Here is a 16,091-nt window from a genome sequence, read left to right as displayed (position 1 = left end):
AAGGAACAAAATAAAGTTCCCACTGAGTAAAAGAATAAGATAGCAAAAGTGAAGTGAAGACCTAGAAGAGGAAAATGTTGAGTACAGAAGATACAGTCGATACAAAACAGAACAAAGCAGCAAAAGTAAATCAGAAGATGTTAGCAATTCTTCCCCCCCTTTAGTTGACAATGAATTATTTTCTCACATAATCTATTCTGGTTGCACTCCCCCCCCCACTCCTTCTAGTCTTCCTCACTTTCCCTCCTACCCTGATCTATTCCCTTTTGGTCTCTCATAAGAAAATAACAGATATCAACCTCATAGGCAGCAATGAATAGCCTAGTAAGAGCACCAGTGGAAGGGGAAGACCTTGGTCCTGCTAAGACTGAACCCCCAGTGAACGTGATTGTTGGGGGGAAGGTGGTAATGGGGGGAGGATGGAGAGGGGAAGCCCATATAGAAGGGAAGGAGGAGGGGTTAGGGGGATGTTGGCCTGGAAATGGGGAAGGGGAATAACAATCAAAATGTAAATAAGAAGTACTCAAGTTAATAAAGAAAAAAATGGTGTAAGAAGGCAGTTTTTGATACTGTGTCTATAAAGGAAATTAGAGAGATCTCATATCATCAACCTAACAGCACACCTAAAAGCTCTAGAACATCAACCTCAGGACTGAAATTAAAAAAAAAAATTTTTTTAAACAAATGGAACAGTGCAAAGATTCAACGATAAGAAGTTTGTTCTCTGAGAAAACCAACAAGATAGACAAACCCTTAGCCAAACTACATTAAAGGCAGTAAGAGGATCCAAATTAATAAAATCAGAAACAAAGAAGAGGGGATATAACAACATACAGCTAGGGAATCCAAATAATTATTAGGTCATACTTCAAAAATGTGCACTGTACAAAATTAACAAAACTATAGCTATAAACTATTTGATAGATACCACTTAAAAATTTAAATCAAGAAAAGATAAATAATTTAAATAGACCTATTATACCTAGGGAAATAGAAGCAGTCATTAAAAATGTCCGTCCCCACTCTTAACCCACCCCAAAAAAGGCCCAGGGCCAGGTTGTTTTAGCATAGAGTTCTATCAGACTTTAAAAAAAAAAAGAGATAACAACAAAATGTGGCAAAATAAAATAGGACAAGACAAAACAAAATCCACCACATCAAAGTTGTATAGTACAACCAATTTAAACTTATCTCCAACTAGTTTGCAAATTAATGAGACTCAGACTATGGTTAATTTATTTGGCTTTGACAATTACTGGGGGTCACCCCTAATCTCCTTTTCTCACTGCTGGCCTGGATACTTCCCCAGTGGTGCTCCCTAAATACTTGCTGTTTCTCCTGGTCATGTGCTCATGGTCCATAACTTCTCCTTCCTCTCCCTCTCCTCCTCCCTCTCCTTCTCCTTCTCCTTCTCCTCCTCCTTCTTCTTCTCCTTCTCTTTCTTCTTCTTCTTCCTCCTCCTCCTCCTCTTCTTCTTTTTCTTCTTCTTTTTTGTGACCTTGTAAAATCCACACTTTCTATGTTTAGGAAATCTGAAACCAAATGACATCTGAGAATGATGAAAATGTAACCAGGACTTTAGGTTAGGATACATTTTATTTTATTTTATTTTTTGGATGATCAGAGCTCCTTTGTTTCAACTTTTTTAAAACTTTCTTTTTCTTAGATATTTTGTGTATTTACATTTCAAATGTTGTCCCCTTTCCCCCCTCTCCCATACCACTTCCCCCTCCCCCTGCTTCTATAAGGATGCTCCCATTCCCACCCACCCACTCCCAACTCAACACCCTGGCATTGACCTACATTGGGGAAATGAGCCTTCACAGGATGAAGAGCTTTTCCTCCTATTGATGCCGGACAATGCCATCCTCTGCTACATATACGGCTGTAGTCATGAGTCCCTCCATGTGTACTCATTGGTTGGTAGTTTAGTCCCTAGGAGCTCTGGTGGGATCTGGTTGGTTGATACTATTGTTCTTCCTTCGGTCTTGCAAACCCCTTCAGTTCCTTCAGTCCTTTCTCTAATTCCTCCATTGGAGCTCCATTATTTAGTCCAAAGGTTAGCTGCAAGCATCCTCATCTGTATAAGTAGGACCCTGGCAGAGCCTCTCGGGGGACACCCATATCTGTCTCCTGTCAGCAAGCAACTTCTTGGCATCAGCAATAGTGACTGGGTTTGGTGGCTGCATATGGGATGGATCCCCAGGTGGGACAGTCTCTGGATGACCTTTTCTTTAGTCCCTGTTCCACTCTTTGTCCCTATATTTCCTCCCATGAATATTTTGTTCTCCATTCTAAGAAGGAATGAAGCATCCACATTTTGGTCTTTCTTATTTTTGAGCTTCATATGATGTGAATTTTTTCTTAGGTATTCCAAGCTTTTGGGCTAATATCTACTTATCAGTGAACCCATACCATGTGTGTTCTTTTGTGACTGGGTTACCTCACTCAGGATGATATTTTCTAGTTCCATCCATTTGCCTATGAATTTCATGTAGTCATTGTCTTTAATAGCTGAGTAGTACTCCATTGTGTAGATGTACCACATTTTCTGTATCCATTACTCTATTGAAGGACTTCAGGGTCCTTTCCTGCTTCAGGCTAGGATACAAAATGAGCTCAAGTTCAAGTGGATCAAAGACCTCCACATAAAACCAGTTACACTGAAACTAACAGAAAAGAAAGTGGGGAAGAACCTCAAAAACAAAGGCAAGGGGGAAATTTTCCTGAACTGAACACTAATGGCTTACTTACACTCTAAGATCAACATTCCACAAATAGGACCTCATATAATTGCAAAGCTTCTCTAGGACAAAGGACGCTGTCAATAGGACAAAACAGACACCAACAGATTGGGGAAAGTCTTTACCAATCCTAGAATACATTTTAAATTAGAGGATTTCTTTTAAAAAAAATGTGTGTTTTGTTCATTTTTCAGTAGAAAATTGTGACATTTAATTTTATAGATGTACTTTCTTACATCTTACCTTACTGATTGCATCATTTCTTACCGGCCCTCTTCTCATTACTAGGGGAAAGACATGAATGTCAGAGGAAAACTTCGCACATTTTCAGCTCCTTTTGATACAATGAATCTACATGTCTGAGGAGGCTACATTCTACCATGCCAAGAACTGGCACAGAACAGATATCACAGGTAAACAAACTGTTTTTAGAACTGTAATTGCATTTTGTAAGATATCCGGCTCTAAAAGTCAGTAGTTAGTAATGTCTGAGCTCTTCCCCATAATCCTTCTGTAGGAATGTGGGTATTTATCTATAAACAGAAGGCACGGCAGAAAATGACACTACTGAAGAACGTCAGTTTTCACTGCTCCCTAGTCCACCAGGAATGACAGAAAGACTTCATTCTTAAAGGTTTGGGTCTGTTGAGTATCCACTGATCTAGAGGAGCCGCAAATTTTGTTATGAGATGCAAACAATCCTGTTCATTCTTTGCTTGAAAGGGGGCATTTTCTCTCTCTACTAAAATGGGCAGTAAATATAATAATCATAATAGTAACTGACCCTATCTTTCAACATCACCTACCTAAAACTTCCTTTTCTTCTTTTTTTAATTTTTTATTATATATTTCTTTACTTACATTTCAAAGGTTATTCCCCTTCCCAATTTCCTGTCCATAAGCCCCCATTCCCTCCTCTCCCCCTCCCCCATAGGAGTATTCCCCCTATACATCCCCCTTATTGCCCTCCCCCATATTCCCCTGCACTGGGGGTCCCACCTTGGCAAGACAAAGGGCTTTCCCTTCCACTGGTGCCCAAACAAGGCTATTCTCTGCTACATATGCAGTTGGAGCCCTGGGTCAGTCCATGTATAGTCCTTTGGGAGTGGTTTAATCCCTGGAAGCTCTGGTTGGTCGGCATTGTTGTTTTTATGGAGTTGCAAGCCCTTCAACTCTTCCAGTGCTTCCTCTAATTCCCCCCAAGGGGGTCCTAGTCTCAGTTCAGTAGTTTGCTGCTAGCATTGACCTCTGTATTGGACATGCTCTAGATGTGTCTCTCAGGTGAGATCTATATCCAGTTCCTTTCCACATGCATTTTTTAGCTTCATCAATCTTATCAAGTTTTGGTGGCTGTATTTATATGAGCCACATGTGTGTCAGGCTCTGAATGGCCATTCCTTGAGTCGCTGCTCTAAACTTTGCTTTCATATCCCCTCCTATGAATATTTCCCCCTTTTAAGGAGTGGGAGCATCTGCATTTTGGTCATCCTTCTTCTTGAGCTTCCTGTGGTCTGTAGATTGCATCTTGGGTTATTTGAGCTTTTTGGCTAATATCCACTTATCAAAGAGTGCATACCAAGTGTGTTTTTCTCTGATTGAGTAACCTCACTCAGGATGATATTTTCTAGTTCATTCCATTTGCCTATGAATTTCATGAAGTCATTGTTTTTGATAGCTGAGTAGTACTCCATTGTGTAGATGTACCACATTTTTTGAATCCATTCCTCTGTTGAAGGGCATCTGGGTTCTTTCCAGCTTCTGGCTATTATAAATAAGGCTGCTATGAACATAGTGGAGCATGTGTCTTTGTTATATGTTGGAGCATCTTTTGGGTATATGCCCAAGAGAGATATAGCTGAGTCCTCAGGTAGTGTAATGTCCAATTTTCTGAGGAACCTCCAGACTGATTTCCTGAGTGGTTGTACTAGTTTGCAATCCCACCAACAATGGAGGAATGTTCCTCTTTCTCCACATTCTTGCCAGTATCTGCTGTCACCTGAGTTTTTATCTTAGCCATTCTGACTGGTGTGAGGTGGAATCTCAGGGTTGTTTTGATTTGCATTTCCCTGATGACTAAGAATGTTGAACATTTCTTTAGGTGCCTTATGGCCATTCGATAATCCTCAGCTGAGAATGTTTTGTTTAGCTTTGTACTCCATTTTTAATAGGGTTAGTTGGCTCTCTGGAGTCTTAACTTCTTGAGTTCTTTGTATATTTTGGATATTAGCCCTCTATCAGATGTAGGACTGGTGAAGATCTTTTCCCAATGTGTTGGTTGCAGTTTTGTCCTCATGACAGTGTCCTTTGCCTTACAGAAGCCTTGCAGTTTTATGAGGTCCCATTTGTCCATTCTTGATCTTAGAGCATAAGCCATTGGTGTTTTGTTTAGGAAAGTTTCCCCAGTGCCCATGTGTTTGAGACTCTTCCCCATTTTTTCTTCTACTAGTTTGAGTGTATCTGGTTTGATGTGGAGGTCCTTGATCCACTTGGACTTAAGCTTTGTACGTGGTGATAAGAATGGATCAATTTGTACTCTTCTACATGCTGACCTCCAGTTGAACCAGCACCATTTGTTGAAAATGCTATCTTTCTTCCATTGGATGGTTTTAGCTCCTTTGTCAAAGATCAAATGGCTATAGGTGTGTGGTTCATTTCTGGGTCTTCAATTCTGTTCCACTGATCTACCTGCCTGTCTCTGTACCAATACCATACAGTTTTTATGACTATTGCTCTGTATTTTATTGAAGTCAGGGATGGTGATTCCCCCAGGAGTTCATTTATTGTTGAGTATAGTTTTTGCTATCCTGGGTTTTTTGTTATTCCAAATGAATTTGCAAATTTCTCTTTCTATCTCTATAAAGAATTGAGTAAGAATTTTGATGGGGATTGCATTGAACTGCAGATTGCTTTTGGCTATTTTAGCCATCTTTACTATATTAATCCTGCCAATCCATGAGCATGGAATATCTTTCCATCTTCTGAGATCTTCCTCAATTTCTTTCTTCAGAGATTTGAAGTTCTTGTCATACAGATCTTTCACTTGCTTGGTTAAAGTCACACCAAGATATTTTATGTTATTTGGGTTGTGAAGGGTGTCATTTCCCTAATTTCTTTCTCAGTCTGTTTTTTCTTTGAGTAGAGGAAGGTTACTGATTTGTTTAAGTTAATTTTATACCCCAACACTTTGCTGAAGTTGTTTATCAGGTTAATTAGTTCTCTGGTGGATCTTTTGGGGTCGCTTAAGTATACTATTATATCCTCTGCAAATACTGATATTTTTACTTCTTCCTTTCCAATTTGTATCCATTTGCCCTCCTTTTGTTATCTAATTGCTTGGGCTAGAACTTTAAGTACTATATTGAAAAGGTAGGAAGAGAGTGGGCAGCCTTGTCTAGTCACTGATTTTAGTGGGATTGCTTCAAGTTTCTCTGTTTAGTTTGATGTTGGCTACTGGTTTGCTGAATATTGCTTTTACTATGTTTAGATATGGGCCTTGAATTCCTGATCTTTGCAAGACTATTACCATGAAGGGGTGTTGAATTTTGTCAAATGCTTTCTCAGCATCTAATGAGATGATCATGTGGGGTTTTTTTTCCTTCAAGTTTGTTTACATAGTGGATTACATTGATGGATTTCTAGATACTGAACCATCCATGCATCCCTGGGAAAAAGCCTACTTGATCATGATGGATGATCATTTTGATGTGTTCTTGGATTTGGTTTGTGAGAATTTTATTGATTATTTTGGCTTTGATATTCATAAGGGAAATTGGCCTGAGGTTCTCTTTCTTTGTTGAGTCTTTGTGTGGTTTAGGTATAAGTGTAATTGTGGCTACATAGAAAGAATTGGGTAGTGTTTCTTCTGTTTCTATTTTCTGGAATAGTTTGGAGAGTATTGGTATTGGGTCCTCTATGAAGGTCTGATAGAATTCAGCACTAAACCCATCTGTTCCTGGGCTCATTTTGATTGGGAGATTTTAATGACTGCTTCTATTTCTTTAGGAGTTATGGGACTGTTTAGGTGTTTTTTTCTAATCCTGATTTAAATTTGGTACCTGGTATCTGTCTTGAAAATTTTCCATTTCCTCCAGATTTTCCAATTTTGTTGAGCATTGGCTTTTGTTGTAGGATCTGATGGGTTTTTTTAATTTCCTCAGTTTCTGTTGTTATGTCTCCCTTTTCATTTCTGATTTTGTTAATGTGGATACTGTCTCTGTGCCCTCTGGTTAGACTGGCTAAGAGTTTATGTATCTTGTTTATTTTCTCAAAGAACCAGAACCTAGTATTGTTGATTCTTCCTATAGTTCTTTTTGTCTCTACTTGGTGGATTTCAACCCTGAGTTTGATTACTTCCTGTAGTCTTCTCCTCCTGGGTGTATTTGCTTCTTTTTGTTCTAGAGCTTTCAGGTGTGCTGTCAAGCTGCTAATGTATGCTCACTCCAGTTTCTTTTTGGAGGCACTCAAATCTATGAGTTTTCCTCTTAGCACTTGCTTTCATTGTGTCCAGAAGCTTGGGTATTGTCTTAGTCAGTCTTCTTGGTCATCTTGACCAAGAAGAAAGTTGGGGAGGAAAGGGTTAATGCAGCTTACACTTCCACATTGCTGTTCATCACCAAAGGAAGTCAGGACTGGAACTCACACAGGGAAGGAAGCAGGTGCTGATGTGGAGGGCATGGAGAGATGTTACTTACTGGCTTGCTGCCCCTGGCTTGCTCAGCTTGCTCTCTTATAGAACCCAAGTTACCAGCCTAGGGATGGCACCCCCCACAATGGGCTGAGTCCTCCCCCCTTGATCACTAATTGAGAAAATGCCTTACAGCTGGGTCTCATGGAGGCATTTCCTCAATTGAGGCTCCTTTCTCTGTATCTTCAGCTCGTGTCAAGTTGACACATAAAACAAGCCAGTATATGTATGTTGTGCCTTCATTTTCATTAAATTCTAAAAAGTCTTTAATTTCTTACTTTATTTCTTCCTTGACCAAGTTATCATTAGGTGGAGAATTGTTCTACTTCCATGTACACATAGGTTTTCTGTCGTTTTTGTTGCTATTGAAGACCAGCCTTAGTCCATGGTGATCTGACAGGATGCAAGGGATTATTTCTATCTTCTTGTATCTGTCGAGGCTTGTTTTGTGACCAATTATATGCTCAGTTTTGGAGAAAGTACCATGTGGTACTTTCAGAAGAAGTATATTCTTTTGTTTTAGGATGAAATGTTCTATAGATATCTGTTAAATCCATTTGGTTCTTAACTTCTGTTAGTTTCTCTGTGTATCTGTTTAATTTCTAATTCCATGGTCTGTCCATTGATGAGAGTGGAGTGTTAAAGTCTCCCACTATTATTTTGTGAGGTACAATGTATGCTTTGAACTTTAATAAAGTTTCTTTTATGAATATGAGTGCCCTTGTATTTGGACATAGGTATTCAGAATTGAGAGTTCATCTTGGTGGATTTTTCCTTCATTAGTATGAAGTGTCCTTCCTTGTCTTTTTTGATAACTTTTGCTTGAATATGGATTTTATTTGATATTAGAATGGCTACCCCAGCTTGTTTCTTGGGACCATTTGCTTGGAAAAAAATTTCCCAGCCTTTTACTCTGAGGAAGTGTCTATCTTTGTCACCGAAGTGTGTTTCCTGTGTTTACATATCCAATCTATTAGTCTATGTCTTTTTGTTGGGGAGTTGAGTTCATTGATGTTGAGAGATATTAGGGACTAATGATTGTTGTTTACTATTATTTGTGTTGTTAGAGGAGGAATTATGTTTCTGTGGCTCTCTTCTTTTGGGCTTATTGAAATTAGATTATTTTATTGCTTTTTCCAGGGTGTAGTTTCCCTCCTTGTGTTGGAGTTTTCCATTTATTATCCTTTGTAGGACTGGATTTGGGGAAAGATATTGTGTAAATTTGGTTTTGTCATGGAATATCTTGGTTTCTCCATCTATGGTAATTGAGAATTTTGCTGGATATAGTAGCCTGGGCTGGCATTTGTGTTCTCTTGGAGTCTGTATGACATCTGCCCAGGATCTTCTAGCTTTCATATTCTCTAATGAGAAGTCTGGTGTAATTCTTATAGGTCTGCTTTTATATATGGCTTGACATTTTTCCCTTATTGCTTTTAATATTCTTTCTTTGTTTTGTGCATTTGGTGTTTTGACTATTATGTGACAGGAGAAAATTCTTTTCTGGTCCAATCTATTTGGAGTTCTGTAGGCTTCTTGTATGTGTATGGGCATCTCTTTCTTTAGGTTAGGGAAGTTTTCTTCTATGATTTTTGTTGGAGATATTTACTGGCCCTTTAGGTTGGGAATCTTCACTCTCTTCTATACCTATTATCCTTAGGTTTGATCTTCTCATTGTGTTCTGGATTTCCTGGATGTTTTGGGTTAGGACCTTTTTGCATTTGACATTTTCTTTGACAGTTGTGTCAATGTTTTCTAGGTATCTTTTGCCCCTGAGATTCTCTCTTCTATCTCTTGTATTCTGTTGGTGATGCTTATGTCTATGACTCCTGATCTCTTTCCTAGGTTTTCTATCTCCAGGGTTGTCTCCCTTCGTGATGTCTTTATTGTTTCTATTTCCACTTCTAGATCCTGGATGGTTTTGTTCAATTCTTTCACCTGTTTGGTTGTGTTTTCCTGTAATTCTTTAAGGGATTTTTGTGTTTCCTCTTTAAGGGCTTTTACCTGCTTCCCTGTGTTCTCCTGTATTTCTTTAAGGGGGTTATTTATGCCCTTCTTAAAGTCCCCTAACATCATCATGAGATGTGATTTTAAATCTAAATCTTGCTTTTTTTTCAGTCTGTTGGGATATCCAGGACTTCCTGTGGTGGGAAAACTGGGTTCTGATGATGCCAAGTGGCCTTGGTTGTTGCTTAGGTTCTTGCACTTGCCTCTAACCATCTGGTTATTTCTGGTGTTAGCTGGTTTTGCTGTCTCTGACAGTGGCTTGACCCTTCTCTAAGCCTGTGTGTCAGCACTCCTGGGAGACCAGCTCTCTCCCAGCAGGATCTGGGTACAGAGAGCTGTGGCACAGCATCAGCTCTGGGCACAGATGGAAACCAGAAGTGGTCCATCTCTTCTTATGGCACTTTTTTCTCTGTCCTCCTCACTCACCTTTTCTCCTCCTTCTGCCCTGCTCAACCAGGTAACTCAAAAACCTGCCTATCTCTAATCACTCTAGTAATTGGCTATAGCCATTTTTATTTACCCAATGGTTTTAAATTAAGGAACAAGGTTTGCCCAGCGGTAGCATGTAAACTTGAGTATTGACTCACAGGCAACTAGACTGTATAGCAACAGACCAAACTTCAACAATTCTCCCTTTTATATGAATAAAAAGGCTCTTTCTCTTATAATAATAAACAACATAGAGTAAAAACAATAATGGAAATTATTAGATAAGGGTTACATTCAAAAATCAGTCTCTTTGCATTTGGCAACTCAGGAGAAAGTCTTCTATTATCTATCCTATCCTGGTGAGTTTAGAGTTCTGTATCTATTTTAATTTCTATCCTTAACCTGTATTATCATCCTAAAAATGTCCTTTTGGACCTAGAACATCTTAAATCCTAGACAGACTGTGACTATCTGGTCTTCAACCCCATCAGAAGCCTGAGAAGGATATAAATATTACCAGAGCATGCAGGAAGTGCGGGGATGCAGCTTCTTAAAATTATAGAAATGACAGAGACAATGACCACTTGGACAGTCCCCAATATTCTCTATAATGTTGGAGCATCTGTGTTCAACCTTCTGTCCCAGAATATCTGACAGACTTTTTGAGAAGCAGGAATTATGAAGCACTTGCTTACCCTGTCCTAGTAGAGCTTGGTAGTGACTTCCCTGCATCTATATGTCTTTTCTGGTCAGCATTTTGTCTTCAGATGAAGTTGGGGCTAGTAGTAGCTAGCTTGCCGCAAATGAAGCCATCTCCAAATGGAGCTCCTTCAATGCCCATCATCTTCTTTCAAGTCAAATGGCGGGCTGTCAGGAGCTGACATGTCTCAATGTCAAAAAGACTTAAATTAATTCTTTTTCCATCTTCTTCAAATGCTGTATATTATGAGACTCTGAAATTTTGAAGACCATCTACCTATTCCTAGCATATCTGAACAAGCAAACATTGCCTGTCTCCAGCTACCTATTATCTGTTCAACCCAGGATGCATATTTCTGTGATAATCCAGACTGGTATCTGACATGACCATGCGTTTGACAGTTATTAACTTTCATTACTCAACCATTCCTAACAGTTTGCAATAGCGGCTATTAAAAGGACCAAACTTGTATTTTTAAATGAGTTACATAGGCATAATACCTATACAAGAGTTGAAACATACATAAATTATGTTGTAACAAAATTAACCTTACATCTTGTATCAATATACAAAGATCCATACCAGTGAACACCTTAAACAATAATCCATGTCAATGTAAACAAAAATAGCATTATTTGAGAATAGCAATAGCTCTAAGTTGAAGAGTAGATTCGATAATCTTTTATTTTATTATTTCTATATGACAATTCTATATCCTCCTTTTTCATCAACCCACTTCCTTTTATCTAAGAAAGAAAGAATGATAGAGAAGAGAAAAGGAAAGACAGAAATCCCCAAGTCTAAACTCCCTATTTTGTTTCCTCCCTGTCCAAGACTATAATTATTTGTAATCATTCCCTATAATGACAACATAATTCATAAATGACCAAAACCATCCACCACAACTTAAGGGGCTGGGACAATGGTCTTTTAATAATTGCTTTCTGCTGGATTAAGACAAATAATTTCTTCTGGGGGGACCCATAAGGAAATTGGGGAAATGAATTAAGTCAAAAGAAAGCTGGCTGGCATCATTTGTTGTCCAGTCTCTTTGTCTTGAGAAAGTTTAGATTTAAGTGAAGTCCTGACTGGATCAGTCCGTAAAGCTGGATGAATTGAGATCATCTGGGGTCAGCAGCTTTCCGAAGCTGTTCTGGAAGCAAATCTCTTGAGGAAACAGCATGGGAGCAGTCTGCTCAGGCAGGCTCAAGAAACCTAGCACCCTTGAGGGTGGATCTTGTTAGGGCTGCTCTCTTGACTTTCCATTCCGCAACAAAATTGGACCTCATTCACTTGAGTATGTCACATAAAAATACTAAAAGCCGAAAATAATAACATATACACAGAGAACCTGGTGCAGATCCATGCAGGCCCTGGGCGTGCTGCTTCTGTCTCTATGAGTTCATATGAGTTTGCTCAGTTGACTTAAAGGGCCTTGTTCTCTTGGTGTCCTCCATTCCCTCCGGCTGTTATAGTCTTTCTGCCTTTTCTTCCACTGGTTCCTTCTGGAATGGGGGAGGGATTTGATAGAGACATCCCATTTAGAGTTGTGTGTTCAAGGTCTCTCTCTCTCTCTCTCTCTCTCTCTCTCTCTCTCTCTCTCTCTCCTCCCTCTCTCTCTCTCTCTCTCTCTCCTCCCTCCCTCCCTCCCTCCCTCCTCTCTCTCTCTCTCTCTCTCTCTCTCTCTCTCTCTCTCTCTCTCTCTCTCCATAATGTCTGGCTGTGTATACAAATGAATCAAACTTTGGTTATAAAAATTCTACCTAATTAGAAGCTAGCTTTTGAAAAATTGCTACAAAGTATAAACAAACGCAGACTGTGCCCATCATACCTATGTAATCACATCACTGCACATGCCCAAGGAGAATGGAGACCACCTCCAGGACAGTGGTGCTGGGGAAGCAGAAAATGACTGGAGGCGATCACAGCACAGAGCTCTGGCTGGTGCTTAACCTTGCTAGTGTATCTACCAGCATCTCACACTAGAGCCTCTCAGGCCAGGGCTTCCAAGCTAGTTTTACTTAAAGACACATTAATAAGTAAAGCAAAGTATCTCTGGTTCAGTAGTAACCATTGAGGACACTTGTCAATTAGTGCAACCAATGAGAGGATAGGTCCAGAAGAACTCTGTCTCCCAGGACACGGGGGCGGGGACACATTCATAATAACCTAGGACAGCCATACCTATTGCCTTCTCTGCAGACAGCCGAGAAGCACTGCCCTGTGTTGTTTTGTATAATGCTGTGTCCCCTTGGATGGTTGGAAAGCTGATCAGAAGAGAATCCACATCCTTCACAGTTCTCAGTAGGGTACATTGAAACAGGATGGTAATAAGATTTCTTTCTAAGCAGGACAAAGCTAGAAGTGCCCTTTGTACTTACAACAGAAGGGCCATAGTTTTGTCTGAACTGACAGTGGAGAACCACCTTGCTGTGATAGCACAAATGGACACGGGGTTGTATTCCAACGTATGGACTATTCTTAAAAGTCTGAGATGCGAAGACTTGGAACTATGCTATTTTAATACATGTTTAACTCACTTTTTATTTTCCACAAAGAAACAAACACCAGTGCATTGTACACATGTTATAGGGAACTTTAATTAGAATGTATCAACTGCCATATGATAATACTTTTGCTTATGGTTTTTTCTTGATTTTCACTTCATCACCTATATCATTACAGCATAGATGAATGCTACATTTCTATACCCCAGAATCCCATCTTCCAAGAAATAAAATGGGATATGATAATATCCATGCATGGAAATATATGTAGGACATACACAGAGATAGAAAGAGAGTGGGAGAAAGGGAGACAAAGAGACAAAGACACACAAAGCGTTACAAAATACAGGAAATAAAACTGGAATACACTCCTACTGAGAACAGCACAGAAGGCCTGGTGACAGTCCTCAAATCTACACTGACAAGTCACTGTTTGTTTCAATTCATTCACGCAATTAAGCTTCTAATTCCAAGATCATTTTCTTTAACACAAACCATTTAATCATTTCTGCTCTGACAAGTTGCCCATGCTGCTGGATTTCGAAAGCATTGACATCATATACTGTGCTACAGCCATGTTAAGCTTGTGAAAATGATCCTGAAGAGAAGTAGCAACAAGTCTGCTTTGTGGTGAGACTTAACACACTTAATCCAAGAGAAGGCAAAGGAGACAGCCTTCTCTTGTATATTCACCATACTTCAAACATTCAGAAGTTCAATTCTCTGCCAAACCAAGGACCCAAGTTCTATTTGATTTCTCTTCTATCTGGGTTAGTTCCTTGTGTTTTCTACTTCAGAAAAGAGTTTTATAAATGGTTTAGGGTGGAAATCGTCCTCAGCTATAACTCCAGAATTATCTACATCCAAGAAAGTACACAGAAGGATAGAAAAAGCAATTTCAAGAGATGGTGTTTGCTTTAAGAGAATGAGAGAAAACACAGGGTGAGAGTTTCTGTTCCTCCAAATATGGCCCACCAAAGAGGGAAGGAGAGCCTGGTACATGGGAAAAAATAACAAAGAAAATAAGATCAGTACAGCCTGGGAGAGCCTGGTACATGGGGAAAAATAACAAAGAAAATAAGATCAGTTCAGCCTGGGATAAGAGATGTGGTTTGCAGGCTTCGATGACTTGAGTAAGTCTGTGTGGCATCTTCTACCTCCTATAACTTCTGATGTGCTGAACAGGAAGAGACTAAAGGAAAACACAGAGTCCAATCATTACAACATTGGACAACGTTGGAATATTGAATTTTACATTGCTCGGTAAAACTAAAATATGATTGTTTAAAGAGCTGTGTGCTCGAATCTTTTCTATTTCTTTTTTATCAGTGAGTTGTATGCTAGGAATATGTTCCTATGTAACATTTTTTTCCTGCTGTTACGTATCATGAGTGTCAGCCAACAAAAAGACATCTCAGTGTACGACCCTGTTCACGTTCTCACGTTTGCCTAGGATCTGGAGGTGCCTCATTGGGTTCCTTAATTGTAGATCTCTCTGATTTTTTTTAAAACATGAACCCTTTTGATCTATAAGCTTTACTTGAAGGACAACTTTGGCAGTGTCCATAATTTTCTAGTGGGTTGCATTCTCATTTGACTCTGGGAATTTTCACATTTGTTCTCTGATTTCTTCAACGAACCTCTGTTCATTCAAAGGTTTATCGTCCTTTCACACTTAAAGCTTGGGGAACATTGCAGAACAGGGGGCAGAAAGATTGTAAGAGCCAGGGGCGGGGTGAAGGAGGAGGAGGAGGAGGAGGAGGAGGAGGAGGAGGAGGGAGGAGGAGAGGAAGGAGGGGGGGAGGAGGAGGAGGAAAAGAAAGAAGAAGAAATAATTCCAAAATTGCTTTACCAGAGACTGCATACTGTTCGGCACTGGTACACCTCCAATTTCAGAGCCCTCAACCCTCTCTCTAAGCACACAGTGACCCAGAGGACCACAGAACTGCCTTCAAGCAAGTAAAAGTAAATACACCTAGGCAAAGAGTGCTGCCCCTGGCAGAAAAGCCACTGAGCTTTAGTACAACAATAATATCCAGCTGCAAAGTAAACACGAACACATGAAATCATGTTAAAAAGGTGGGTGCAAATATAAGGTAAGGTCAAATATCAAAATCCACAAACGGGAAAACACCATCACCCAGCTCATATGGAAGACAGCATCTCAGACAGTAGACATCCTCTAGTGTGGAAACCCGATGCTGAAAGGGAGAGAAGCCTCTGTCCCACGGGGAAGAATATGAGGCTGCTTGTTCCTGCTCAGCTCAGGAATTCGGTAAGAAAGAGGGAAGGTATCTTGGCATGTTCTGTCTGGTCTAACCTGTTTGAACTTAAAGGATATACGTGACTGCTCCCCCATCAGCAGAATTAGCTACAGATGATAACTCGGGGTAAGAGAGACGTCACCCATCCCAACAAGGAGAGAATATTAAATTTCATGTTTCGAAATCTTCATTTCTGAATGATTCTTTCATGAGATCTCTCTCAAAGTATATAAATCACACCAACCATATCCATTGCCCTCGCCTGCCTGCCTCCTTTCCCCGTGTTACTAGAGAACATGAACCTCCTTTGTTGGGTTTAGTTTCATAGAGAAAATAACTTAAAATTAACTCAGAAGAAAATTCATGGTCAATTCCCTTGAAGTTTAAGAGAAAAACAACAAAGCAGAAAATTAATAAGTCTCAGCAACTCCCAGAAAGAGGAAGGAAAAAGAAGAATAAAGAAAGCCACACTCAGCTGGAGATAAATCTGATAACATGGTGGGAGGTGTCTCTACAGTGAGGAGGCCCAGAGTGTCACGGCAAGCACGTTTAGGATTTTCTCAGGAATTCAGAGAAGGGATAGCGTGAGGGTAAAGGAAAACCTACATCTTCTGAGTTGGGCCTTAGGAAAGATAAATATTTAGCAGTGAAGACTGGTAAGTCAATGCTTCAAGGCAGGGGCCCTGAGATGCTGCGTGCACTGTCTCACTGAGGGATAGTATCCCTCCCACCTTGGCCTGTCGTCAGCTGTGTCAGCTC

The sequence above is a fragment of the Rattus rattus genome, chromosome 10 (assembly GCF_011064425.1).
Source record: "Rattus rattus isolate New Zealand chromosome 10, Rrattus_CSIRO_v1, whole genome shotgun sequence".
NCBI classification, from domain to species: domain Eukaryota; kingdom Metazoa; phylum Chordata; class Mammalia; order Rodentia; family Muridae; genus Rattus; species Rattus rattus.
Note: the sequence above shows the minus strand (reverse complement) of the source record.